Below are 27807 nucleotides of genomic sequence, written 5' to 3'. Positions count from 1 at the left end.
GGGTTGGAAGGTCAGTCAGGCAGACGCTGACATAAAAAACCGAAACATATCTTCAAATTTAAAACTGTCAAATCTTTTGGTTAGGTAAGCAGATCCTTCGTAAAACGGGATGACTTACCTAACGCTAGGGAGATAATGACTCGTTTTGACGTGTTGTAAAAATGATCTCACTTATCATCCAGCCTAATATATAATAAACTACTTAACTCGCGTGGCTTTTCATCGAACTTGTCACACAGTTACGGCAAATTATTCAGTTTAACCATGGTAATGGTTTCTAAGAAGGCTGCGGTTACAACTGCCATGTTTAGGATAAGTGCTAAATTAGCGGTCTTAGGTTGGGTAGGCGATATACTACATTTTTCAAGGTTTAGCAGACCAGGACGTACGTTGACCAAATTGGAGATGTCCTTAGAAAAGGTTTAGTATGATCTATTTGGAATCAGCGCGCGTGTATGAAACGATTGATAAATGTGGGAAGCAAGAGAAGCAAATGGAATTCCATAGTCAATGTTTATGTCTAAGTTTAGTTTGTGTATAATGTATGTTAGCAGTTATACATCATCATCCTCATAGGCCTCATCATTACTACATACATTATTACATACATAGGTACTATACATAGAATGGGGTAAACAGAACTATAAATCGAAAACGGTACTTCAAAAATACTATAGTCACATTATGAAATAAAAAAATAGGTGACATAAACAGCCCAATGCGTCCCACAGCTAGGCACAGGCCTCCTCTCAATCAACCGAAGGGGTATAGAGCATAAAAAAGTAAAAGCACAAAAGTGAGGTATATTCGGGGTAAATTAATATTTATCAAAAAAATATTAACAAAAAATACAATTAAATACATGTCGCTAAGTACCTGCATAATAACCACAAATTGGTGCTAATTCCTGTAAATACCATCTAATTTTATTTTGAGTTATATCTGTCATTTTCTTATCCGCCGAAAAGGAAAGGGACGGGTAATCGACAAGCATAAAATTTATGGAACACACGTCAATTTTAAGCACAAATCTAAAACAACCGTCTAAAAATTTTACATCAGTCAATAACCCGACACAGTTAAGTAGACAGCACGTCAAACGGATTGCATACCAGCGACATACCTTTTGATCCGCCCGGGTTATTCATTCATTAACTCATTCTTCCTAAAATTAAGAGCTGTGAATCGTCCGTCCCTTTCCTTTTCGACGGATATGAAAATGACGGATATAACTTAAAATAAAATTAGACGGTGTCTGCAGGAATCGGGGCCATTGTAACTTAACTTTATAAAAAACATACTAATAGGTAACTGGCCTAATCCACGCTGATAAGAATTGGCGAAAGCGTCAAAAGTAAATGCCTCTACAAATACGTATTGTACGTGCAAACCCCGACTCGTTTTTACTTCATAATTATATAATTAGTTAGTCCGGAATCGAACGCTGAAATAACACCAATTACGAATCGACAAGTCAGACAGCGTTGCATTGAAAGAAAAAAAAAACTAGCAAAAAAAAAACTGGCTGACAGATGTGTATAATTAAATACCAATGTTTGTTTTACGTTTTCATTTCTTTTTTTTTTACTTCTAGTCGCATGCAGTGAAATGTCTTACGCGTTTTAATGTACAATAAAATGTCCCTTTTAAGGTAACAATAACATCAATCTATACATTAAATAATTAAGGTGGGGACGAATATTTCTGCGAAGTTGTTAGTTGTTAAACATTTTCTTTGAAATAGTTTATAGTTGGAATGGTTTGGTTTAATTTGTATTTGTCTATATTCTGTACTTTTGAAAGCACGTATCAATAATATATATAAACAGTTTATATACATCCACTGTCGGGCACTGGTCTCCCCTCAATCAACCGGAGGGGGTATGGAGCATAATCCACCACGTTGCTCCACTACGGGTTGGTAGAGCTGTTTTTACAGCTAATAGCCGCGACAAACGTCTAAGCGCGCCCTCCGAAGCACGGAATCATCTAACTTTTTCAGACAGAGGTTGTTAGCGACATCGTATCGAAAACTTTCAGGGATGATTCAGACCATAATTCGAGTTGATATCAAGTGGAATTTTCCGTCGCAAAAAAAAAAACAGAAATTACATGAATTTTGCGACGAGTAATATTCTATAGTTATAATAAAGCAGTAACCTAGTGTTACAAGTACAATCGTCTTAAACAAAGGTTTTTCAATACTATCCCATGATTTCCATATAATGGAATTTGTATGGTATTGTGCTTATAATCTCATAACGTTATTGTTATTGTGGAAATTTCTCCATAAGACCTGTTAATTATAAAATTTTCTTACTTACAATATTTTTTTAACGGCCTCTGTGGTCCAGTGGTTTGAGCGTCGGGCTCACGATCCGGAGGTTTCGGGTTTAATTCCCGGTGGGGACATATCACAAAAATCACTTTGTGATCCCTAGTTTGGTTAGGACATTGCAGCTGATCACCTAATTTTCCTAAAGTATGATTTGTGCTTGGAAGGCACGTTAAGCTGTTGATCCCGGTTACTACTTACTGATGTAAGTAAGTAGTCGTTACATGAGCCATGTCAGGGGCCTTAGGCGGCTCAATAGTAAACCTGACACCAGGGTTGATGGGATTGGTAATCCACCTCACAAGCCACACGGTAGAAGAAGATTACTTTTATAGCGTTTTTTACTCATGGGTAGAGCGTATTATAGAGATTTTCTAGAGAACTTTTGACCCAGCCTTTCTTTAAAACATCGCGATCTAATCGCGGTACGCCTAAGAGTTTCCTCTTCCAATTCAACTTACACCCGTTCTTAAAATTTATTAACACATTAGAGATTATAGAGTGTTCATATATAAGCAACATGGTAAAATAAACCACATATATGCTATAAGGTTTAGTAGGTAGGTATCATTTTAGTGGAAGTTATCTAGAGTCATAGAAGAAAAGAAAATGACAAATAATCATTTCCGTAGAGCGCAGTTTTTTCCCAAATGCCCGGTAACATTTAAGTCGTTTTTTTTTGTCCACCAGTGTATACCTAAATACCTCCTGAACCAGTACGGATGGTTACACTACCTGCTCAAGTAAAGCGTGTGAGTTTGATATTAATATATTCGAGTTCAAAGCACTTTGTAACAAGTCATAAAAAAATTCAGCTGTTAGTCATCAAATTCAAGCTAATTTAATGTAAAACTTTTCAAGTGTGTGAAATTTAAATACACTTAATTCTTTTTTTACGACTCATAAAGCTAACTAAATCATAATGGGGACAAGTCGTAAAGATTTGACACAGTTTTACGAGTTTTACCTTAGGTAAGAAACTATAAAAAAGACGCATCAAGAAAGAAATAAATAACTTTAATCCAGAAATTTACGATTAGAAATTTGAATGTCTAAGACCGTGGAGCGTATTAGAATAATAAAAAGAAATATCATGCGCATTCTCTCACATAAATTACTCCAAGCGTGTAGGAAGGGAGACGAACAAAGCTTCTAACGCGGCTGAATCTTAATAAATGATCATATTCAAATGAAAAGACGACCAAAATCTCACGTTAACCCTTTGCACCTGGTTAGAGTCAAAAATACCTTTTATAATATTAGCATAATATTTATAATATTCACAAAGGGATGCGTTATTCAAAGTAGTTTAGCTCCGTACGGTAGTGTTTCCATTGTATATGAGGGTTATAGTGACAATGGTAGAATGCGCCCGCGGTTTGTCGAAGTGCAGGTCTGAGTAATGTTGCTTGAGGGTCTTAAGAATTAATGTAGAGATAAATTACTATTATCTTATCGGTGATAAAATCAGGGGTTAGATTACAAAGACAAAGGTATTTGAAGCCTTGTCGAAGAATTTGCGTCAGAGGTATGAAATATTAATTCCGGGTATTTTAGCAAAATCTTTTGAAAAATATAAGTAAATACCTACAAACATACATAAGTAGTCCTTAATCGGCCGGGTATAGCCATAAGCAATCAAGAGACAACTTTCAGCCATTTGTGGGGTCTAAAAAGCCACATTAAAGCAATTCATCTAAAAAGCAATATTGCAATTTGAAGAATGTGCGTCAACAAATGTCAAATAGCAATATTTCTTTGTTAAGTGAATTGCTTCAATATGGCGTTATTAACCCTCCCGAAATTCTGATATTTTATTTTATTACATATTAAAAAAAAACCTATCACGTTCAAATAAACAATTTTATTTGTTTTTAATTGAAATTTCGTACAATCAAACAGACTTTATAGCTTCTTGATTGGATTGCGTGAAATTGTTAATTGATTTTAATTTGGAATGTTTACGGTTATTACAAAAGTTGACTTCATCATTTTATAAAAAGTGGACCGGCCACCAACTAACACTGTACCTAAATTGACAAATCAAATTATATTTAATCAATTTATTTGCAAAAAGATCGGTGTAACAGCAAAAGAAATACAATATAAATATGTAAAATAGTTCTTAAAAACAAAATACATTTTTTTCATCATCTTCCTAGCGTTATCCCGTTTTTACAGGGTCCGCTTATCTAACTTGAAGATTTAACGGGTCTGGTATTTTTTTTTACATACACAAAATGATTTTCTTTTGTTTTAACATACATACATACATAAACTCACGCCCGTAATCCCTAATGGGGTGGGCAGAGCCACAAGTAATCAAAGACAACTTGCAGCCACTGTTGATACGAAGTCCAAAGATGGATATCGTCACTGGAAAGGCAAAATTACGTAAGCGCCAAAAGGCCATTTCGAGAAAAAGCCGTTTAAAGTTTCATTTTTTCGTTTTTTTATCATAACTTTTTACCCAATTATCCAATTTAGATGATGTCAAAGTAAGGTTACATTGTTTTTTAATTTTCTATGTCCAGCAATACATATTATAACTGTTGGATTGCTATTTTAGGATATAGTGGCGCTTACGTAAAAATGACTTCAGTTTACAGTAAAGCAAATTTACTTAACCGCCATCTGGTTAAAATATTATTTGGAAGCAAAATTACTTACAGCTCTTACGACAATGCATACGAGAACGACAATATTTCTTTAAATATAATAATACTGTAATGTTAGCGGAGTAAAAGTTACTGTAACGACTTTTACACATCTGCTCTCATTATGTAAAAATTGCCTACAAAGTGATCGATTGATTATGTCAGTTCACCAAAAATTCTTTAAAGTAAGTTTTTGTAATATCTTACATGGGTAAAAAGACGTAAGAGACAAATAATTATTCTTAATACCTCTTTAAACTACTTATTACTTCAATTGATTTATAAAAATGGCTATTAAAATACTGAAGTGCCAGAAATAAAGTTTCATACATACATAAATACATAAACTCACGCCCGTAATCCCAAATGGGGTGGGCAGAGCCACAAGTAATCAAAGACAACTTGCAGCCACTAAAGTTTCATAAAATATAAATAATAGCGTACAACCCGTTATCTGTTTGTAAAAGTTTCTTTTTAACACTTTCAAAGACAGAACGTATACGGACGTTCCGATTCCAAGGTGCCATACTACCTATTATGAATCACCAATGACCCATGGTCTCTGTCCGTGAAAGGGTTAAACGGTTTTATTTAGCTAAACCCGTACGGTATATTTGTATCAAAATTAGATATTGCAATTTAAGTACCTTCCTGTTGTCAGATAGATCTGAAATTTGGTACGCACCTTTAATTCCGATGTCAATACAATATAATAAAATCAATAACATTATAAATCTAAGATGGCAGCCGGTACATAATGGGGGATTACATATTTTTCCACAACCCCCTCAATATGGGTATCAAAGATAGGACTACACTAGTAGAATACTGTCATTATGTCAAAATTTCAAATCCAAGATGGACGATATTACAAAATGACTGAAAGAAGGATGTTGCTCTTAATTTTGTCATTGTCATCCACCGTCCATAATATGCAGGGCAGCACAGTGGATCGCTGGGTGGGGTCGCTCCGCGAAGCCTGTGAAATCCCCAGGAGGCTTCTGAGCTTCTGGAAGGAGATAGGTTGGCTTACGTAGTCAACAATTACACGCATAATGGGCCACCTTAGAGTCTAAATGCGGAAAACAGAGCCCACTAACATAACATATGCAGGGCAGCACAATCGACCATGCAGTAGTATATTTGGGCTCAAAATTGTTTGAATTAGGACAAGCATACGTGGCTCTAAGTCGAGTCAAGTCTCTGGAAGGGTCAAGTCTTTTTAATTCCTCAATAATTCCCCTTATTGTTTTTAAGAGTATTTACCACGAAGTTTAATACACTTTTCCATTCGCTCGAACCAGGTATTATTTAACATTTATTCCACTCCAAAGTAGAAGTGTTCAAAATGGCTGACTTGAAAGCGTTGGCCGCTTCTTCACCGCACTGGAACCTTTGACCGCGAAGAGTTCCTTTTTTAATTTTAGGAAATGTAAAGAAATCATTGGAGCTTAGGTCAGGACTGTATGGAGGATGGTCAAGAATTTCTACGTTTTCCTGCTTCAAATAATCGTTTGACGAGCGGTGTGTGAGCTTGCGTTGTCATGGTGCAGCATCCTGCACTCCTGCGCATCATCATGCGTCGCTTTGGGTTAGATTTTCGAAGTTCGGCGATGACTTGTGGTAAACAAATTGTGGTATACCAATCTGCATTAACCGTCCTACGATCTTCAAGTGCAATTGTCGCAACATGACCGATTTTCTCCACGAAGGTAGCCACCATCTTCTTTGAAGTGCTTCGAGAGCGAACAACTTTAGTCGACTTTGACTCGTTTTGGAAGACCCAAACTGTGGATTGTTGTTTGGAATCAGGATAATAGCATAAATCCAAGATTCGTCACCACTGATGATGTCGTACACGTGATTTGACTCTCCTCGGTTGAACCTCTGAAGAGTTTTCTTACACCATCTGACGCGGGCTACCTTATGATCGTCAGAAAATGCGGGATGCAACGGCAAACTAGTTTTCTCACACCAAGTGCCTCATTCAATATCGTTTAAATGGTTGTCCCTGAAATGCCTAATAACGCCTCTATTCTCGGTATGTCACATGACGATTTTTGAGGATTAGTTGTCTCACAGCAACGATATTATCTTCAGTGAAGGCGGATATCCACGCTCGAATTCTAAATACCAGCGTTCGATGGCTCGCAGACATGGCACTTCATCGTGGAATAGAGATTTTAACTGTTTGAAACACTGAAGTCGCAGTAGGCCTCTTCGAAAGTTATAGAAAATTTTTCTTTGTAAGATTCATTTTCGGACATGATCTGACAGATTCAAACCAACGCTGTGACTAAACAATTGCATTAATCCTAATGCTTTCAATTGTTTTGATGTTCGAAATTCCAACAAATTTGAATTTAGAGTTCTCAATTCAAAATTGGCGCTAAATATGCAAACGACAGAACTTAAAAAGTATAACAAAGTCGCTTTTTCTGTCCCTATATCCCTATGTACGCTTAAATCTTTAAAATTGCGCAACGGATTTTGATGCAATTTTCTTTAGTAGATAGAGTGATTCAAGAGGAAAGTTTATAGGTATGTATAATAACATCCAATAAATAGTGTAGAAATACTGTTATTTTTGAGGATTTTAATGTGATGTCGTAAATAATTTCATTTTTCCTCAGCATTGCATCCGAGCGAAGCCGGGTCGCTAATAAATTATAAAATCAATTCTAAAATAGTTTTACTTTTAGATCTATTGTTAAAAAATAACTTCCTGGGAAATTTACTGCTAGCCCACAAACTTGCTTAATAACAGCATAAAAATGCGAAGGCAAATTTACGTACACGCCTTACTTATTCTAAATACTGTAAGTCAAAATTACTTATTCGCCATTCACTGCATAAACATGCTAAGACATTTTTTTCTTATACGCCTTACTTATTTTAAAAGCTGTAAATAAAAATGACTTATACATAGTCTATTTTTTATTTTCAGTAGTCCAAAATTACTAATAAAATGATACTTTTCAAACTATAGAATGCCAAATTTACTTAAAGTTAATATGTAGTTATTATATAGGACCACAATATTACTTATACACCAGTCACGAAAAAAACACCAAAATCTTGTCGTTTAAGAAACTGGAATTGAAAAAAGTCAACTATTTTCAAATTTACGTAAGCGCCAAAAAAGTGCTCGTATCGCAATGCTACCCAGACAGATCGACGCAGAATGAAACGCTGATTCCGAATATATAAAAAACCCAAAATACCTATTTTGGCGCTTACGTAATTTTGCCTTTCCAGTGACGATATGATGAACCTTATGGTGATAAGGGATCAGCCTATCGCCCATAACATTAGTCCATCATGTTAGAGGACACAATCCCTCTGTCGGTTTTTACGACATGCCCGGGAAGAGAAGCAGCTGAACGTGTTCTATGTTTTTTATATGCTCCCAGAACAGCATAGAAGCATTTTGTTTTAAATCAAACAATATTTGTTTTAAAAAATAGGCTACAAACCGAAATGCAACGACCATCTTCAACTTAATTCAACGCACACGCTATCAGTTGCGCATCTTCTGATCGGATCCACTTTCTACCAAAAAAAAAAACTTCAACCCCTCACTAGACACGGGCTTTTGTTTAGAAACCGTCAAATGATACGCATTAGACTTTTTGTGTTTTTTTTTACCACGTTATGAATACATTTAAAAAGGAAGGATGTGAAAGTCAGGGCATTAAAGACACCGTATGTCGAAGGGTTAACCGGCTGTGCAAAGAAGGGTTATGGATAAAACAGTGCATTAGGAATGAATTACTATTTCTTGTGGTTTGTAATTTTATATATTAAAGTTAAATTAATGGACAGTCTCTCAAAGGACTTTCTGTTGTGAATACGAGATACTAATGAGTATTATAAAACGTAAAAAGAAGTCCTTTTTATAGAAAAATAATAGTTCAAATTTTATTATATGTTATTATATATTATACGTCACTATTATTATATATTTATATACACTGAGGTATATTGTACGAGTAATTTAAATTGTATTGTATAATGAACAATGTGGTACAAATAACATTTTAGGTTGTTACAGCAACGTTCAAAATTATTATTTTTAAAGTCTACGTCATTCCATCTATCAAACGTACTTAGACATGTTTGATTTGTAATTTGTGCTTATTATAATAGCCTATGAAAAGTGCTTTCAAGCAAGTATAAACCATAATACGTCTTCAAATAGACTGATTATCGTCTCTGTCCACCCTATTAGGAAACAAAGGTTTAACTTAATAAGTTGAGGCTACGTTTAATTTTGTCTGGCTAATCTTAACTTTGGACTAACAGTTATAGCCATTACATATTCCTATAAATATTTCTCTCTCTTTATTTAAGAGCTGCGCTCTTGTCGGTGGAGTAATCGCCATTCCTCTCTTCTTCCCGCCAAATCCTTTACCTCCTGATACGACATGACTTGCACCTTCTCTTTTATTTGTTTCATATATGTTCTCCTAGGTAGCTACCCCTTCCTCTTTTTCCTTCTATGATGTTTTTTATAAACAAATCGTGTCGTATCAGGTGGCCAATCATATTTCCTCTCCGGTTCTCTATAGTCTTTATTATTGTTTCTTTTTTCTTCTACTCTTTCCAGCAGTTTTTCATTGGACACCATTTCAGTCCAGCTTATACTCTCCATAGATAGATAGATAAAATACTTTATTGAGCACAATGGACACAAAACCATACTTCGCCAACAACACATCTCAAACGGTTCCAACCTTCTCTAAGAAATTTATTTTCTTTGTTTCTTAGGTACAAGCAAAAAATGAAAGTGTAACACCCGATAATGGTTTTGATTGATGTAAAAACCACTTATGTATTTAGTTATCAATGAGGTGATATCATTTATCTTAAAGTATCTCAGTTAAATGTCATATGAAGGGCTCTTAACATTTCGATGATTATTCTTTGTTATATTTTAAAGCTTGAATGCTGTTATTGTTAGTGTATACTGGTACTTGAGAGCAGTCCAGCAAAGCTCCTAACCCTAACAAAGGAGTTACCATGAGAAGCAGTAGTCGCTGTACCCGAAATCGGCTAGGAGAGTTATATTATACTAGTTTTGTAGCTGTTTTCATCTGAAATTTTTAAATTCACAATTTGACAACCTTCGTGGTCTAGTGGTTAGAGCAGTAGGCTCACGGTCTGGAAGTCCAGGTTCGATTCCTAATGGAGACATTTTCGAAATCACTTTTTAGGACTGTTCTATATTTGGTTTGAACATTGTAGGCCGAATCATTTGATTGTCCGAAAAAGTAAATGATGATTCCATACTTAGGCCCAGGGTCGGTTCCCAACGGAGACATTTTCGAAATCACATTTTGGGACTGTTCTTTGATTGGATTGAACATTGCAGGCTTGAATCACCTGATTGTCCGGAAAATTAAGATGATTCCGAGCGTCGGAAGACACGTTAAATAGTTGGTCTTAGGCTACTAGCCGAGACACCTCTACCACCCGACAGTGGAGTATAATGGAGAAGTATTCTCCATATCCCCTCCGGCTTATTTAGGTATATAGTTTACTTGGTATTAATACTAAGTTACTCAATACTAACATAATAGCTATATGTATAAATGAAACCACTTAAACATGTAGAGACATGAACGATATAAAGTGATATTTACCTCGTTTTCCGATTGGTGGCACACACACACACACTCACGCGCACAATCTGAAATAAGGAAAAACAACGATTAATAACATAATAATAAATAATTCATAATAATCTGCGGAACACGTTTAAGCTAAAGTACAATAATAACTATTTAAGTTTCTATAACGCGAATCTTAAGTGTGATCGAGTTTTTTTATTTAATTAAAAACAATTTTAATCATAAGCTTATGTTTACATAATTGTTTAGATGTCTGATCTAAATATGAAGCTACAATTATTGTAAATATGCCTCTGCATTACATTACATTTTTGAATAATTATAGAGGTATATCCGAGCAATAAAAAAAAAGAAGAGAGGAATGGCGATTACTCCACCGACAAGAGCGCAGCTCTTAAATAGAGAGAGAGAGAGAGAGACCCGAGCAATGAGAAAACAGGAATTATCATGTTGAATCTGTACATAACATAACAAATACTTTATTGCACAAACAAGAAATACAAAACAAAAGAGAAATAGAAAGAGTACAATAGGCGGCGATATTGCTAAGTAGGAATCTCTTCCAGGCAACCTGCAACACAACAACAACTGTGGCTGTACAACGCCATCTATATTGTTTTTGGGGGACGTAACCTGAAAAGACGCTCATTGGGAATATTGTGATATTATGTTATATTTCTATTTTGAAAAGGAACATGAACACAAGCTACTTATTTGTACTCATATTAACCTAATCTAAAAACAAACTCACAATTATTATTTTTTATCGTATCAAAGTGTCAACGCGTTGTACCATCCATCTTTGTCTAAAGGGGCTTATCGACTGCACTATCGGCGTTTGAATTATTTATTTATTTATGCGAGAAATTTGCATCAGCTACCAAAGGGTAGGCAGTAGGCAAGTGGTTTAACATTAGGCGTTTGAAATTCGAATTTGGTTCTGTGATTTTTAGTTTATGTGCTTGGCGTTCGAATACGGCAGTTGAGTTTTTTCCAATGGCGTATTTTGTGTTGAAATTAATTTATGCTTATATTTCAATAAAACTTTAATTAATGGTTTTCTTCGTTCAAGTATACATATCAAAAGATATTAAATTACTGAGTATTGTTAAGGCTAATGTTATTATTAATGATGTAGGTAGTACATCATTGGAACGAAATGAGAAGAAATAGGTTAACCAGATTTTTTGATTTAGTTTATATTAAAACCGATTTTCTTTTACTAATAGAGGTAAGCCGTACTTCTTAAATGAAATCTTTTTACTTCAAAACTTAAAATCAACATTAATTGTATTTTGTACCTATTTGTCTGAACTCATTTGATTTGAAAATATTTCTAAAATAATAAAATTGGACCCAATAGGTTAGCTTAAAACGTGACATCGAAGCAATTCATCTAAAACAATATTGCAATTTGACATTTGCGCATATAAAGGTAAGTGCGCATTGTAAACAAATGTCAAATTGCAATTTTGTTTTTTTTTGGATGAATTACTTCGATGTGACCTTTTTAACCCCCAAGCGTTGTCTTGAACATAAAATATTTTTAAAACAAATAAAAAGGAACATTTTAACTTTAAAATTCGAAAATATCATGTTACCGAACTCGTCTTCTTAGAACCGAACGCAATATTGAAGAAAGATGATATTCTAACACCAAAAAGACGTATTTCTTGTAGAAAAGTTATAATAATAACCTGTTTAAAAATTATAATTATCTGTTTGCAATGTGGAAAAAACATGTTTTTAATTTTAATTAAGTAATAAAATTTTACGATAGAGTTAAGAAATGCATTTAACTTGAGCATTTTTGACAGTTTTCAAAGCAGCTTGCTACTTGAACATAAAACACAAAATACTTCAGTTAAATAATTTATTATAGAACTCAAAAGTTCTACTTTTAAAAACGCTTTAAAACAAAGTAAGTACCTACTTTTCAAAAATAATTTCTTAACAAAAGACAAAAAAGTAACTTCAAAAATCGAACGTGGAAAGAAAATCAAAAAGGAATTGTATTTGCCAATGTAAAAAAAAACTAACAATATAATCTCAAAATCGGTTGTAACAAAGAAGCCGCAAAGGCAATTATCAATAGAAAAAAAAAACGCAATAGATTCAAGTACACTACAGAAGTTAAGGAATCGGGTAACTATTCGATTTGTACCGAACTCAATGGTAACTCTATTATTGTAACCTATTGTATAACCTTTGTAGCTCTATGGCTTTGTGTTATTGTGTATGAGACAGTAATGAATTGCTTAGTATTTATGTATGAGTGTTGTGACAGGCAATACAATGTTTGTATGAGGTTGAAACGTAGGTAATGAGGTAGAAATTAACGAGTTTTGTTTCGAACTGAATTTAATACTTAGGTTTTCTAGTATTTAAATTAGTTTTTTTTAATGCATCATGATTTTTGAGTATTTCGTACTTAGATGTCGAGAAAGGGATGTCATATCGAGGATGATAAACTTTTTTTAGAGACGCGTTCTTTTTTTTCATCCATAAAGTTTTGTTTTACTGAACGCTTGCCTCTGAGGTCACTTTAAGGTCGCAGGTTCGAATCCAGCACAGGCCTAAACCAATGATTGTCAAATTCATGTTTGGATCATAAATGATAATCACGTGCTCTGGTGAAGCAAAACATGAGAAATGCATTTTAGGAGGTATATGACCTAACCTGTATGGGGCTGGTTTTCTCTTCACGGGTTGGAAGATCAGACAGGCAGTCGCTTCTATAAAAAACCGGACCTGTCAAATGATCAGGTTAGGTAAGCGGACTCTGTACAAACGGGATAATGATAAGGGGATGAATGTTTTGTTTTACTGATAGAAAGAAAAACCAAGCGACAAACTATAACTCTACAGTTTATCATATTATCCTATCTATCTCAGAATACCGCCATAACATATATTCATAGGATCACGCATATTTCCCGTTGGGGTAGGCAGAGGCTAAAATCATCTTACTTCTGGACAATCAGGTGATCAGCCTGCGATGTCCTAAGCAAACTAGGGATCACAAAGTGATTTGTCCCCACCAGGATTCGAACCCGGGACCTCCGGATCGTGAGCAGAACGCTCAACTACTAGACCACGGAGGCCGTTCTGTGCTGAGGTCTACGCCCATTAGAAGCACGTATAAACTTGTTTACTCATAAAGTCACCGACCCAAATCTTGTTACATTACATTTTCATTCCACAACAATGTTACTAATGATGTCGAAATTAATACTGAGAGCAAAAAACACGCTACCCACGTAACCTTTGGATTGAAATATTTAATTAAAGGGTACTTCAATATGTTGCAAGCGATAGAGGCGAACAATAATATTTAATCTAAAGAAAAAGGTCAAAAAAGTTCCAAAATCATTTGTATGCGTCATGCTACGCCCTTGGAGGCGAATCGAGGACGATTCTTGGCGCAAGGCTACGAAATTAGCGATTTTATTGGATAAATGGCATTAGAAAAAAAAAATAGTCATAAATATAGTGCATTATTTAATTGCCTTAAATATTTACTGACTACCTACATTCATCACCAGTCGTCGTTTTGTGTGATATCAAAGAGATGAAAAACCCGGGATTTAAAGCATTTAATTTGTAAAAAAAAAATATATTTTATTCCACGTTTCAAAAACTGCTTGACAGATAAATACATTTATTTTGGATTGCTGATTGAAATGGTGTAGATACATACATACATACATAAACTCACGCCTATTTCCCACCGGGGTAAGCAGAGACTATAGAATTCCATTTGCTTCGATCCTGACACACTTCTCTTGCTTCCTCCACATTCATCAATCGCTTCATACACGCACGCCGGTTCAGAGTAGATCGTATTGAACCTTTTCTAAGGACATCTCCAATTTGGTCATCATAAGTCCTTCTCGGTCTTCCTCTGCCAGCCCTACCATCAACTTTCGCTTTATATACCGCTTTTGCAATCCTATTATCCTTCATCCGCTCTACGTGTCCAAACCAACCTAACATTCCCTTCTCAATCCTAGTCACTATATCGTCTTTTACACCACATCTCTGTCTTATCACACTGTTTCTCACTCTATCACTCAACTTCACACCGCAGATGCTACGCAAAGACCTCATTTCTACGGCATTGATCCTACTTTCATGCTTCTTCTGCCATACCCAACATTCACTACCGTACTTCAGCGTAGGGACAAGCACTGCATTGTGAACAGCCATCCTCGCATCTTGCGAGATACATTGGCTACTAACAACTGCGTGCATTGCCCCATTCACTGAATTGCCCCATTCACTGAAATGGTGTAGATAGTATGAAAAAAACACTTAAAACTAAGTTTTACTCAAATGTATAAATAACTAATAAAACTTTAAACTTCACAATCGCTTCTCGCCGCTTTAACAGCCCCAACCACAGTGTAGGAATAAATAAAAAGCCAAGAGTATTTCGACAATGCACTCGATGCGTCTTTGTTTAATTACCTGTCAGATTGGCTGACATCTAACCTTTTGCTAGACGAATAAAAATAACACCGCACGCGAAATACTTTGAAAAGTGGCAATTAAAAATAAAAAGAAATGAAAGTTCTTTATCTTATTTTTTTTTGCTTGCGTTCTTTTTACGAATGTTCTTTTTGGGTCGTAAAGTTTTTATAGCTCTTTATCGATTAGGGTTTACACACTATTAGATAAACTTTTATAATGCCAAAAAAAAACTATTAGGGTAGCTTAGAAACTGCACCTTATTCATCTTTAGAAAAACCAAGTGTTTCTCCATTGTTTTTTAACAACTTGTAGTTCGGTATACTTCCGAGAGTTTATGAATAAGTACAATAATGATTAGGACATAAAATATAATACCAACATAAATATATTGACGCCCACAGTTCCTAATGGAGCGGGCAAAATCATAATTAATTAGAAGACGTTTCATACGAAGTCTCAAAAAAAACTGATATGATTAGGGTTGCCAACTTTTTTTCCAGAAAATATAGTATTTGTTTCCAAATAAATAAATATATTATAAATATACGTACTTACATAGAAAATAGCATGGTGACAAGTGATTAGGTTATAGCTCAATCGTACAGAATGGGCTACATGACAAGCTAGTTAAATGAGATACTTTTTACGAAACGTCAAAACGAAAGTATTCTTTGGAGTTTGTATGAAAATACTGTACTGTGACGTCATCAACAAAAGCGGTCAAACGTCGTACTCATTGTTACTTAATTCATAAATAAAACTCGTAAATAAATCGAATAGTAAAATAAGATTGATTTTTATCATCTTAGACTGACTTCTATTTCTACGTTAGCATGATACAATTTATCTTTGCCCCAGTTAAATACCCAATCACATCATCATCATCACCAGCCCATTAACGTCCCCACTGCTGGGGAAGGCCCTATGAATGGATAGGGAGATCGGGCCTTAAACCACCACGCGGGCCCAGTGCGGATTGGTGGTTATTAACGACTGCTAATGCAGCCGGGACCAACGGCTTAACGTGCCTTCCGAAACACGGAGGACCTCGAGATGAAAACTTTTTTTTGTGGTCACCCATCCTATGACCTGCCTTTGCGAAAGTTGCTTAACTTCAACAATCGCAGACCGAGCGCGTTTACCGCTGCGCCACCGAGCTCCTCCAAACTCACTTAAATTGAGATAAAATCATTGTTATTTTGTAAGTTATTTTGATATGGAATGAAAAAAAAAATACGTGTAGTACGCCAAAACGGATGGCAAAGTCACTCAAAACAACGAGAAATAAAAAGGTTCGCGCACAATTAGTATTTTGGCTGAAAAGGGTTCTGTGTATTTTTTTTTTCATTGTTTGAATTTGACTGCCATCATTTTCTATTTCGTAAAAAGTATCTCAGTTTTTTAAGTTTCAAAATAGTCTACTGTCTATTGATTTTTGTCACTTTGGCTAACTCTATAGTGATGTGTTAACATACTTGCTGGTTTAAGTATATTTACGCACCTATGGATGTAAGTATATTTTGATAGGATTTTTTTTTATTTTTTTTTATCATTATTATGGCAATGGGTCGCTTAGGAGTACGACCATTCTGCCAGTGTTTTTTTTTAGTTTCAAGATAATTTATGTAGACCAAATGTTATAGTGATTCAGTCCAGCTAAACTCATTTAAAATGACCAAAAGTTAAAAATTTAGCAACTCTCACGCCAAAATGCTAGTGATATATGTATGTGATGTATGATGCGTTGAACTTTCTACCTAAGGATCCCTAATCAACCACGTGTGCCGCATAGCAACGACATGTAAACAGAGGCGAACAATATAAGACCTTGGTCGTCAAATGGTGCCTGATAGCGAACGCTGAATATTCCACAATTTGGTGTAATGTCAACTATTTGGGTGCGGGAAAAATGTGCGGTTACATTTTATTTCGTAGAAGAAGAACTCTTATGAATTCGAAAACAAATTCGACAACCATTGGTTTAGGCATGTGCTGGATTCGAACCTGCGACCTCAAAGTGAGATCCAAGCGTTCTACCAACTGGGCTACCAGAGCTATTCAATAATGTATTATCTGCTATTGTCCTAAACGTGGCGCATTAAAATTTCGTTTCGAATGGCATTACTTATAAGTACCCGATTAAATTCAACTCGAATATCGTATAAAATTAAGTTGGTAGAAGGCAGCCAGTTCCATAAAGACCTAAACAGGCTGTGTACCTTACAGCACATTCCTGACACAATCCTACCACATTCCATCTACATTTAGCTGTATAATATTATTGCCTATTATTACTAATATAAACTGTTGGCTTGTCTATTCTGGGCAGTGACCAACAGTGACTAGCGGTGACTCATGTCGACTCTAACATGTTTTCCTTCTTGTTATGGCGACGAGTGTTGCTGAGCGTTAACCCGTGTTCGCATTTCGTACGAAAAAGCGGTTTTTTTTTTAAATTCAGATGGGTTTGCTCTTGACTTCGTTCTTCCACAAGGAGAAGAAGAGATCGACGTTGGAACGAGCTTACCCAGAAAATGCCTATTCACCTGTGATTTAAAGGACCCCAGGGTATAAGATACAGGAAACACCGACGCCTGCAGCCCATTCCATTCCTTGGCTGTGCGCATTATGAAAGATTAAGCGAAGCGCTTAGTGCGGATTAGTGGCGTTTACGTTTTTTGTACGTCGTCTTTATCGATTTCATAATTGTTTGTAGAATCAGCATGCCCAAAGTGCACTGGGTCAGTCAATAAAACAATTGTAAATACATTATTATTGACATTAAAAAAGATGTATTTGCTAATATAAAATACATTACTAAGTATCATTAATAAAAAATGCTGTATCAACATTTCACAGTTAGGTTAGGTATGTACAGTCATGAGCAATATAATGTACCCATTTTAGGACTCTGTCGCACTAACATATTTGACATTTAGTGAGACTTACAGTTCAATTTGTCAAAAAAGTTAATGTGACATGGTACCAAAGTGTATACATATTAATGCTCGTGACCGTAGATATCCCAATATCACATTCCTTAAGTTATAATTATAACTTAATCGTGATCATATAATAATATAGTATATACATTATTATTGATGTTAAAAAAATATTTAATATATAAAAAGATATATTTCTAAGTATTATCAAAAAAAATGTATCAACATTACAGAGTTACGTTAGGTACATAGATATTCCGATATCACATTCCTTAAGTTATAATTATAACTTAATCGTGACCAAATAGAGTACATACGTTATTATTGATGTTAAAAATTTATTTACTTTTATAAAAAAAAACATTTTAAGTATCATCAAAAAAAATTGTATCAACAATACAGAGTTACGTTAGGTACATAGATATCCCAATATCACATTCCTTAAGTTATAATTATAACTTAATCCAGACCAAGTCTAGTTTTTTTTATGGTCAGTAATAGGTTACTGAGAAACTGGCCTTATTATAAAAATGGGCTCATTATAGACTACCTTTATTAGCGTCTAATTAGTGAAGCCTAAGTGCGTTCCAGGCTAGATATTTCATGGTAACCTAATCCGCACCTAATGGAGTAATAAGTAGTAATCAACGTTAATCATGGTGGAATACTGTACTATGACGGCCTATATTTGGCGACTACTGCAAAACAACGTGTAGGGAATGTTCTGTTGACTCTTTTAGACCGTGGACCGAACGGACTTACTGTGTTTATTTTTTGGTACCGAATCCTAATAATAATTGGACCTTTTATAATAAGTTCTGAAGTCCAGTTGTCACTAACACAATCGGCTCGACCATTATATCCGGCGATACGGCTCACCTATCACGTTGGTCTAACAGAAAGCTCGATGGCGTGGGCACTTAGTTCATCTTGTGATGAATGTACCTCTGACTTCTTCTTTTATAATAAATATTTTTTTCTTTAGACTTCACTGCCAAACATATGGTACCTATGTATTTTTTTCTTTTCGATTGTTCTACGGCTTAGCACAAGACGCTCTCATCAAGTAGCATCAGTTGGATGTTCTTTTTTCTTTCTTTAAGTACAAACTCTACCAAACTGATCCACTGCAGGATATCCACCTACCTAAACACCCATACCCGATCCAATTTAGACAAGTTCGTTTCCTAAATAGTCCCAACCGGGAATCGTTTGATGGTCCCCCCATTTCATCAAAAAGGTAGCCATAATTTATTTAAAAACAGGACCACCTAAAACTTACAAACACTATAAATCAAACTAATTCAACACACATTTCATCTCCCTATTAACCGCTAAATGTACAACAGAAATAGACCTCCAACTCTCATAGTACGGCCTAGTATAGTAAAGTATAGAATTACCGTTGAGATGGGCCGATCAGGTCCGTAATAACACGAAATGTGTATGATTGGGCCAAGATTGGACCATATTGAGAAGTAGTACTTTGTGGTCATTTGGAGTAGATGGGTAGTCGGGGATTTATAGCAGGTTCTGCAGGTTTTTGCTGGGAGTTTGTCATGATGGCTTTATATTATATTCAGACTTCTTTATTACCTCAAAACAAGAAATTACAGTGGATTTTGTAAATAACATGCCGTGACGTAACAATACGTGATTAAAATATTGAAATAATTGTTGCCTTTTTCTTCATTCCTTTTTTTAAATAAATTAAAGAGATAAAAAATGATTTTGATTTTTTTTTTTTTGAGGGGAGGCCTGTGCCCAGCAGTGGGACGTATATAGGCAGTTTATGTTATGTTATTATTTTTAATCAGTACCCCCCCCCCCCCCCCCCCCCCCCGAAGGGATAGGCAAAGGTGTATAGTATTTATTATACACCCACTCCAATAGTAATTTAGTTCATTTCATAATTAATATGTGAACTAGTATAATTAATACACAAATGAGATAGCGAACCCATCAATTGTACTCTTGTTAAATAAAAAAAATAATGACATCAAATAATCCGCCATTTGCAAACCGAAAAAAAGTATTCCACCGTTTATAATTCTAAATTCAAACTAATAAATAACACGAGTACAGTCGAGCTTATTAACGTCTCAACTAAAACAATTAGCATCGATTATTGGCCTAATTAGCAGCAATTGAATGTAGAAATATATTCATCCGACAAGATAGTTGGTGAAAACATCTCGCGTGCGACTGTACATCGTAATTTATTGGCCAAGAACACGAAGCCTTTGGGCCGATATGTTCAAATATTATGGCTTCGACAGTTTTGTATCATAAATTCTGATTACGACGAACGGTTTTAAAATAATTTACTTTTTATTTTTTATGGCCATATTAGGCTAGCGATGTAAGTGTTGGATGACATGTTTTTTTTTTTACACATTAATTATCATTCGGAAAAACATGTTTACTTGGCACATAAATAAATTTATGAGACAATTTAGATGCTGCCACACAGGTTTGTTTCAGCCTCTGATTTTGTTTTCAGTATTTATTCCTTGCAATATCAGCAACCTTAGCAGGTGAAATGCATTATAATGTAATAAATTACAGTATACTCACAGCTGAAAAAATATTATATTAAACAATGAATGCACTTTTGAATACGTAACGAGTATTTAATAGGTACAAAACATTTTAAACATCAAGCTAACAGAACAAAAGTAGTTATTTTTTTTTGAGGTTGCCTGGAAGAAATTGCTGCATGAGCAATAAGGCCGCCTGTTGTGCTTTTCTGTATATGTTGTCCTTATCTCTGTATTTTGTGTCCATTGTGCTCAATAAAGTATTTTATCTATCTATCTATCTATCTATAGACTTCACTTCAACTCGCTTATAAAATAAAAACATTTATTTTTAAAATAAACAAGTCTCATAACTTTTTATGTAATAAGAACCGATCAAATTTGACTTTTTAAAAAGACCAGTTATAACGGTAACATATTTTCTGCAGAAAATATTTTTTTTTTTTAAATACATGGCCTGTTATGATAGGAATGCTATAAAATTGCTTTTAAAAAAGGAAAAAAAGAATAAAATTCATAGAATTCCACTGGAAAGTAAGTGAATGGTAAATAGTTAATTATCTAATTATACTAATGATAATCGTTTTAGAAATAGTTAAGTATTGCAAAATGGTTTGACTTTTGCAAAGAATCAAATGAATTGTACTCATAAATACTGTTATTATCTAAATGATAATTAGTTTCAAACATTATTTTTAACTGAATAGTTGAAATACACATTACGAGTATGAGGCCACTTTATTAGATAATAATAATTTTACAATCTCGCGCACACAAGAATACTTAAATACATAATATTTTAAAAATATATTATAATGTTAACTAACTAGTATTTGCGAATCAAGGAACAAAAACAAAATACAGTAAAAGTGAACATTAAGTAAGCCCATAGCCTTGATTCATATCGCATCACGTGCGATATATGGTCTCCATGCTACGGCTAATGATAGTACAGAAATACACGTTACGATACGTACTATGAAATACACATAGAGATGTATATTTAGGAGATGCAATAAAAATAATTGCCGCGTGGGCGATGGGCGTTGAGACAAAGTTTGCACCGCTCCTATGCATTTTAAACAGATTATTACGAGACATTATCCGGTTGAAGCTAAAACGACTCAAGGTTGCACTCTGGTTGCTCGTCGAGTTGTCGAGTTTTCATGTGGAATAATATTATGATAGAGCGCTTTTATTTTAGTAATGGCGCCAATTAACAAAATGGCGACGTTTTGTGCCAGTAATGGTGAAATATTTTTCTTATTTTTATTGACGGAATGATTTATCTTACAGGTTGTAAACAAAAAATATCAGCCTGGTTAGTGACACATTTCTAGATCAATTAGATAGAATTGTGAATATTCAAACCAATCAATATTTTCTGAGTTAAAAATTTACTTAAAAATATTAAAAAAAAAATTACAAATTAATATTAAAATAAAAATGTACTTAAATTATTGTATTTTGAAAAACAGTATCTTGAAAAATCCAAGCCTCGACATGAAAGTCATGTATTTTTTTAACAGCTATATAGAAAGGGCGAAAGGAATATATGTTATGTATGTCTGTGTGCGCGTGTGTGTGTTATTAGTGTTGTGTGTATTGTATCAAAATTCCATCTCTCATCATCAAACCTCTCCAAATATTTACGAAGTTTAAGCTTGTCAGTAAGTAGCATATATGGTGAGTGGAAATTAATGTAATTTATTGAGTGACAGCTCAAACTGGTTCCTAATTATAACAAAGTACATTTCTACATGTGCTGCCACTAAAGTCACTCCTATTAAATGTAACTTATGAAAGTGTTTTTTTTTTTAATATATAAAGCTTTATTCTTCACTTTAATTTTAGGTTTCTTCTCTTTATATAGAAATTTAATATCTTGATTGCTTAAAATATGCTACGTTATAAGGAATTAAATTTAAATTAATATTGGAATTTATTTTTAGAGGCATTGAGAAGGTTTACAAGCAAACGAATATGGAATAAAGCCTGTTTTAATTTAACAAATAAACGTAAGTAGATAATAATATCTACAAAAAAACTATTTCTAAAAAAAAACAACCATCTGTTCATTTATCCTAAATAGAAGATATTTTTGGCTGAGAAACATTAATAAAATAAGATTTTTTACTTCTGAAACATCACATCTTTTTTATTCTAAATCTCTCAAAGCTCTCAATGCTTTTTTTTCAGCTCAACTTTTTTTTACTAACTTTAATCAACGCTCTGGCCGCCATAGTAAAAAACAAAAAAGACGTTCCCAATTAACGGAGCGCATAGCTTCGACATTTTGTAATATGTAGGTACTTCCTTTACCCGTTGGCTACAGATAAGAGGCGGCCATAAATAATAATTAGCGACGGAGAATCGAACCCTTACCACACTTTGAGACTAACGATCCTACCTGTCGCCTGCGGGGGACTGAAATTAATAACAACAACAATTTATATCTTCATACTTGTAAAAGTATCACAGACAATCATTCAAAACGTTATCATTTTTGATAAAGTAATCTTTGGTCTTAGGGTTTAGACTTCGTAGGATGATAATTGATAATGCCTAGTGTTTATTTCCAGATTTAATGGCTTTTGGACATTTTATAGAGATTGACATGTCACTGTTACATGTTCATGTCAATATTTTATATTCGATTAAACTCTCGTTTTTCGTAATGGTTTGCAACTTCAGTAAGGCCCCTGATAAGTTTTATACGAAGGTGGTGTTTGGTGTCTGATAATTTGTTGACAAAAACTATGTATTAATGAGTTTTGATTATGGACGTAAAAACCCTATGATAATATACATTGAAGTTATCTCCGGGGCAATGTCTCACTCACTTCAACTATTGATCAAAGACCGAATCTTTCAATAGAATAGCTTGCAAAAGAAAGAGAAGAAACTTTACCTGCTTCAAAATATGCCCATAAACAATTCCACCCAGATTGTCCCACATGACGACATAACAAAAGCTATAAACAACAAAATTATACAAATTAAAGAATCGATTCAGCCACGCGCATAAGCTTGCGCAAAAATTCGGTCAGCAGTTTAAAAAAAAACGAAAATGGCCCTAAGGCTATAAGATAAGGCCCAAACATCGAGTCACGATAAGCCTTACGGCCAAATAACATAAAAGGTTGCCTTGGGCAAAACAAAATTAATAATCCTCCGTTTACAGTTTTATAATGGTCGATATTTTTCGTGCAACACCCAAATTATTCGAGATAAAAGCTTGTGGGCGTCGGATCGCATATCTCAGAATACGCTCATAAAAAAAATAATACTTACACTTAATAAAAATTAGAACGGTTAATTTTGTTGGGTGAAAGTGTTTTGCCTTTGACCACATTTTCACCTGATGGTAATTGATGATGTAGCATAAGGTAAAGCCGTCTACTTACTAATTCTAAACCACTATAGCTATATTTCTAGAGTAAACAAGACTTAAGTTGTTTGAAAGCACTGGTAATATAAATAGGTTGTGAACATTACTAGCACTCTCCAAGCAAATAGAATAAGCCTATTCCTTCAGCTGCCACAGAAACGCTGTTTGAATCATCTGATAAAGATGTAAAGGCCTGAGATGATTCCTTCAGAATTCTTCAGTTTTGAGTAATGATAAAAATATATTTTAAGTATTTTTATTTAACGTACGAACATTTTGTTGATTGCAGTTTAAATATTTTAACTGACTTCACATCAGTGACGTGTTACATCAGCGAGGGATTGTTAAGAAAATAAATGATTCCAAGAGGAAAGTCGCGAGCGATTTCTAGTTTTTACAAGACATGTAGCCAACAGCGTTGCAGTACGTGTTTCGAATATCGAACGTGTTCTCAATTCAAAAACACATGTTTACGTCTCCGCCATTATCCAGTTATGGCGCCATGCGAAAGTGTTGATTCCGTTAACTTTTTAAATTGAGAACATGAATTATTTCTAATAAGTAGCATATTTTCTTTTTACTTTTTTTTATTAGCGTTACTGGCCATGCCTCTCGTTACTGATGCTACAATTATTGTGAATTAATTTTCATATTTTTGAATAACTTATGAAACACCAATTATCTGTCATGGTATGTATTAGCTGTATTGTTGATGGCTGCTAATAATAGGTTGGTACAAACGACTGTTGGACAGCTAGCTGAGTACTTTCCTAGTCCCTAATGCTGTGTTGGTGTTTGACTCATTGTTTTGTCATTTACTCGGTACTAACTCGAGTTTTAGTCACGTTTCCGATTGTACACTTTCCGTGTGTTAATTTTATATTATTATCCTATCAAAGCATTCTAGATATCATTATTATTCGGTATTTTTATAACCATGTTGCATATCTATAAACTCTTATAATTATATATTTTAATGCACTGTTCTGGATATGTATGCTAAAAATAGTTCAGCCGATCACCCGTAACAATTGTCCATCATGTTATAAAGAACAAAATGCTTTTGTCGGATTCTACGACCTGTCCTGGTGGACAAGCAGCTGAACGTGTTCTATGTTATGTATTAATACGCACCCAGTCCACCAAAGAAACTTTTAAAACAAATTATTTACTACAAAACATAAATTCGGAATCACTTCCTTCAATTTAACAAGCCAAGGAAATATTGTAGCTCAACTATTTATGTAATTATTAACAAAAATGTGTATGTGAGGACAGTCACGTTTCGTTTCAGGAAAATATGTTAAAAAATAATATTGAAATGTTAATAATAGCACATTTTGTTTGTCTGTACGACACCAGCATAGCAACCATGATAAGGTATGTTACTCTACATTACTATGTCTAGAAACAATGTGTTGTGTCTGTACGTGTTGTTAGACTAAACATAACATTATTTAAACTGTATCTACATAATTAGCTATAAAAAATCGCCTTCTGACGAAAACATTGCGATAAAGTAAAGGTGAACTGATAAAAGCTAAGATAATACAAAAGATTACAGAATTTTGACAAGAATACCAGAATAGACGATAAAGTTTAATATATGTACCTACCTACTTTCGTATCGTTACCCAGTTACAACCATTGCTGTATAAATATGTTACTATAGTAACACATATCTAATACGTCTGGAACTAAAAAAAATGCTTTCTTTAAAATTTTGCTGCAGTTAACATTTTTTTCTACCATATCATAACATAATAATTTTCAAATATAAATTAAAATTACTTACAAAAAACTGTACTTATAACCACAGAAAATAAATGGTAGTACAATTTGCCTAAGATACTAATTTTAATACCTATTCTAGGTACCGTATCATAGCATAACAATTTTCAAATATAAATTTAAATTACTTACAAAAACCTGTGCCTATAACCACAGAAAATAAATGGTAGTACAATTTGCTTAAGATACTAATTTTAATACCTATTTGCACAGAGATTTGTGAACATGTATTTTAAAAATTTTTTATACATTTGTTCAGGCGTGATAAGGGCCGAATAAGTTCAAATATCATAGCAACAAGATAAAAAATGTGGCTTTTTTTTATCTCTAACTTGTACTGTAGTCACGCGGGGTTTTTTCATGCTTGAACCTACTATTATCCATACAGAATCCGCATAAAAAAACATATTTTTAGCTTTATTTGTGCACTCATTTTCTAACTCTCTGAGCTTGTAATTCATCGGATAATATTGATTTTCTCTTTTTTTTAACTATATTTTTATAATTTTTAGTATTTTTAATGTAATTCAATACAGAAACTAAACCAAATCAATCTTTTTAATGGTTTTTGTGCAGTCCAAAATGGTGAAACTATCAAACTAATAACTTGTATTTTTAAGTGCTCTGCACGTATAACGGGCACTCAACCGTGTTTATTTTAAATGAAAAATATTTTTAAATAATATTATTTAATTTTGCAATTAAAAATGATTAGCCTCCATAAATTTTTATTCAAAGGACTTAAATTTAAAAGCAAAGATTCCTTCTTTCTTTAATCTAAAATAATATCAATGTTAACCATTCCAATGACCGTTTTTGTGGCCGATTAAAATATTTTAGTGCTTTACAAAAAACATGGAACTTTTTGCCGCATTCTAAAAAATAGGATTAAAAAAAACTTGGGCGTGCGGCGTCGATTAAAGTGATCGCGTTTTTGTATTGTGTTGATTTTTTTATATTGCAATGTGACTTTGTTGACGAATTAGTGATAGTTTAAAAAACTAAGTTTTTATGCATTGGGCTAGTTACGTGCCGACGGCTCACTAAATTCACTACACTAGTTATAGGTACTCGCTATATTTGAAATATCAAAAAAAACGACTTACCATTTGTGGTAGTGTTGTACTTTTTTCTTGATAGTTAACTTTCTTGGCTTTTTATTTTTTAAACTTTGGCACTACATGTTGCGCCTCTCTTGCTTGTGATATTCCGTCACTAGTATCACTCTTCTTCACTTTAGCCGAGATTTTTCACATTTTAGTAAACTATTAGATTATTGAAATCCAATCAGAAAGTTTTGAAAAAGTTCTACTTGATTTGTCTTGTTGGAATCCATTTAGCGTTTCGACGCGAAGGACCATAAATTGTTAAAAAATATTTCTTGATAAATATTTTTCGCTGTTGGCCAACACTAAAATTGTTAAAGTCCGTTATTAAAAAAAACGAGTAGATTTTTTATTCCAATATGGTGACGGCGTAACTAGTCTTATGAGAAGTTCCGAAGCGCACAGAAGCCGCATGTGGTAAAAAAAAAAAACAATTGACGAGACGTGTTCGCGCGCGGCTCGTCAACGCGAGAAGAGGACGCGGTCGCCGCCGCGCGCGCTCTGCACCGAGCCAACGGATTGTGTAAACGCGCGCCACTCGCTCGCTTGGCGTCGGCAGCGGGGGCGGGGGCGGCGCGGGGCACGGCACCTCGCTCTCTCGCACTCACACATCCACACCTATCCCCATCCGTAACTAACGTTATTTTGAATACGCGACGCGCCAATCTAACCCCTATGCGATAGCTCGACGTGACGAGCGGACCGCGACCGATCAGATCGTGCGTGTAGAGCGAGAGGGATACGAAATACCGCCGAGAGGGACAGTGAGGGAACATCATCGGAAGTTGAGCCGCGTAACGCATGTGTGTCCTCTTGAATTGGTGAGCAATAGTGTAGTGTCAGACTTTGTAAGTGCTTTGATGAGTGCTAGCCACATTAAAAAATGTAAAACTTTGAATCTTGCTCTCTGCATTTGTCATATCGGTTTGGAGTTGATTT

The 27807-nt window shown here is 34.4% G+C and overlaps 1 long non-coding RNA gene across 1 annotated transcript in view; it reads right to left on the bottom strand.

The window, feature by feature from the left end:
* Positions 1–27387, bottom strand: part of LOC126372594 (uncharacterized) — a 41858-nt gene extending 14471 nt beyond the window's left edge. Inside the window, exons 1-2 of the long non-coding RNA XR_007567185.1 lie at positions 26869–27387; positions 10638–10684 (exon numbers count right to left, since the gene is read on the bottom strand). This is a non-coding gene — a long non-coding RNA (uncharacterized LOC126372594). The remainder of the gene's footprint in view (positions 1–10637; positions 10685–26868) is intronic.
* Positions 27388–27807: the final 420 nt, after the last annotated feature.

This window comes from Pectinophora gossypiella, chromosome 14 (genome assembly GCF_024362695.1).
Source record: "Pectinophora gossypiella chromosome 14, ilPecGoss1.1, whole genome shotgun sequence".
Taxonomy (NCBI): Eukaryota; Metazoa; Arthropoda; class Insecta; order Lepidoptera; family Gelechiidae; genus Pectinophora; species Pectinophora gossypiella.
Note: the sequence above shows the minus strand (reverse complement) of the source record. Positions and strands in the feature narration are given on the sequence as shown.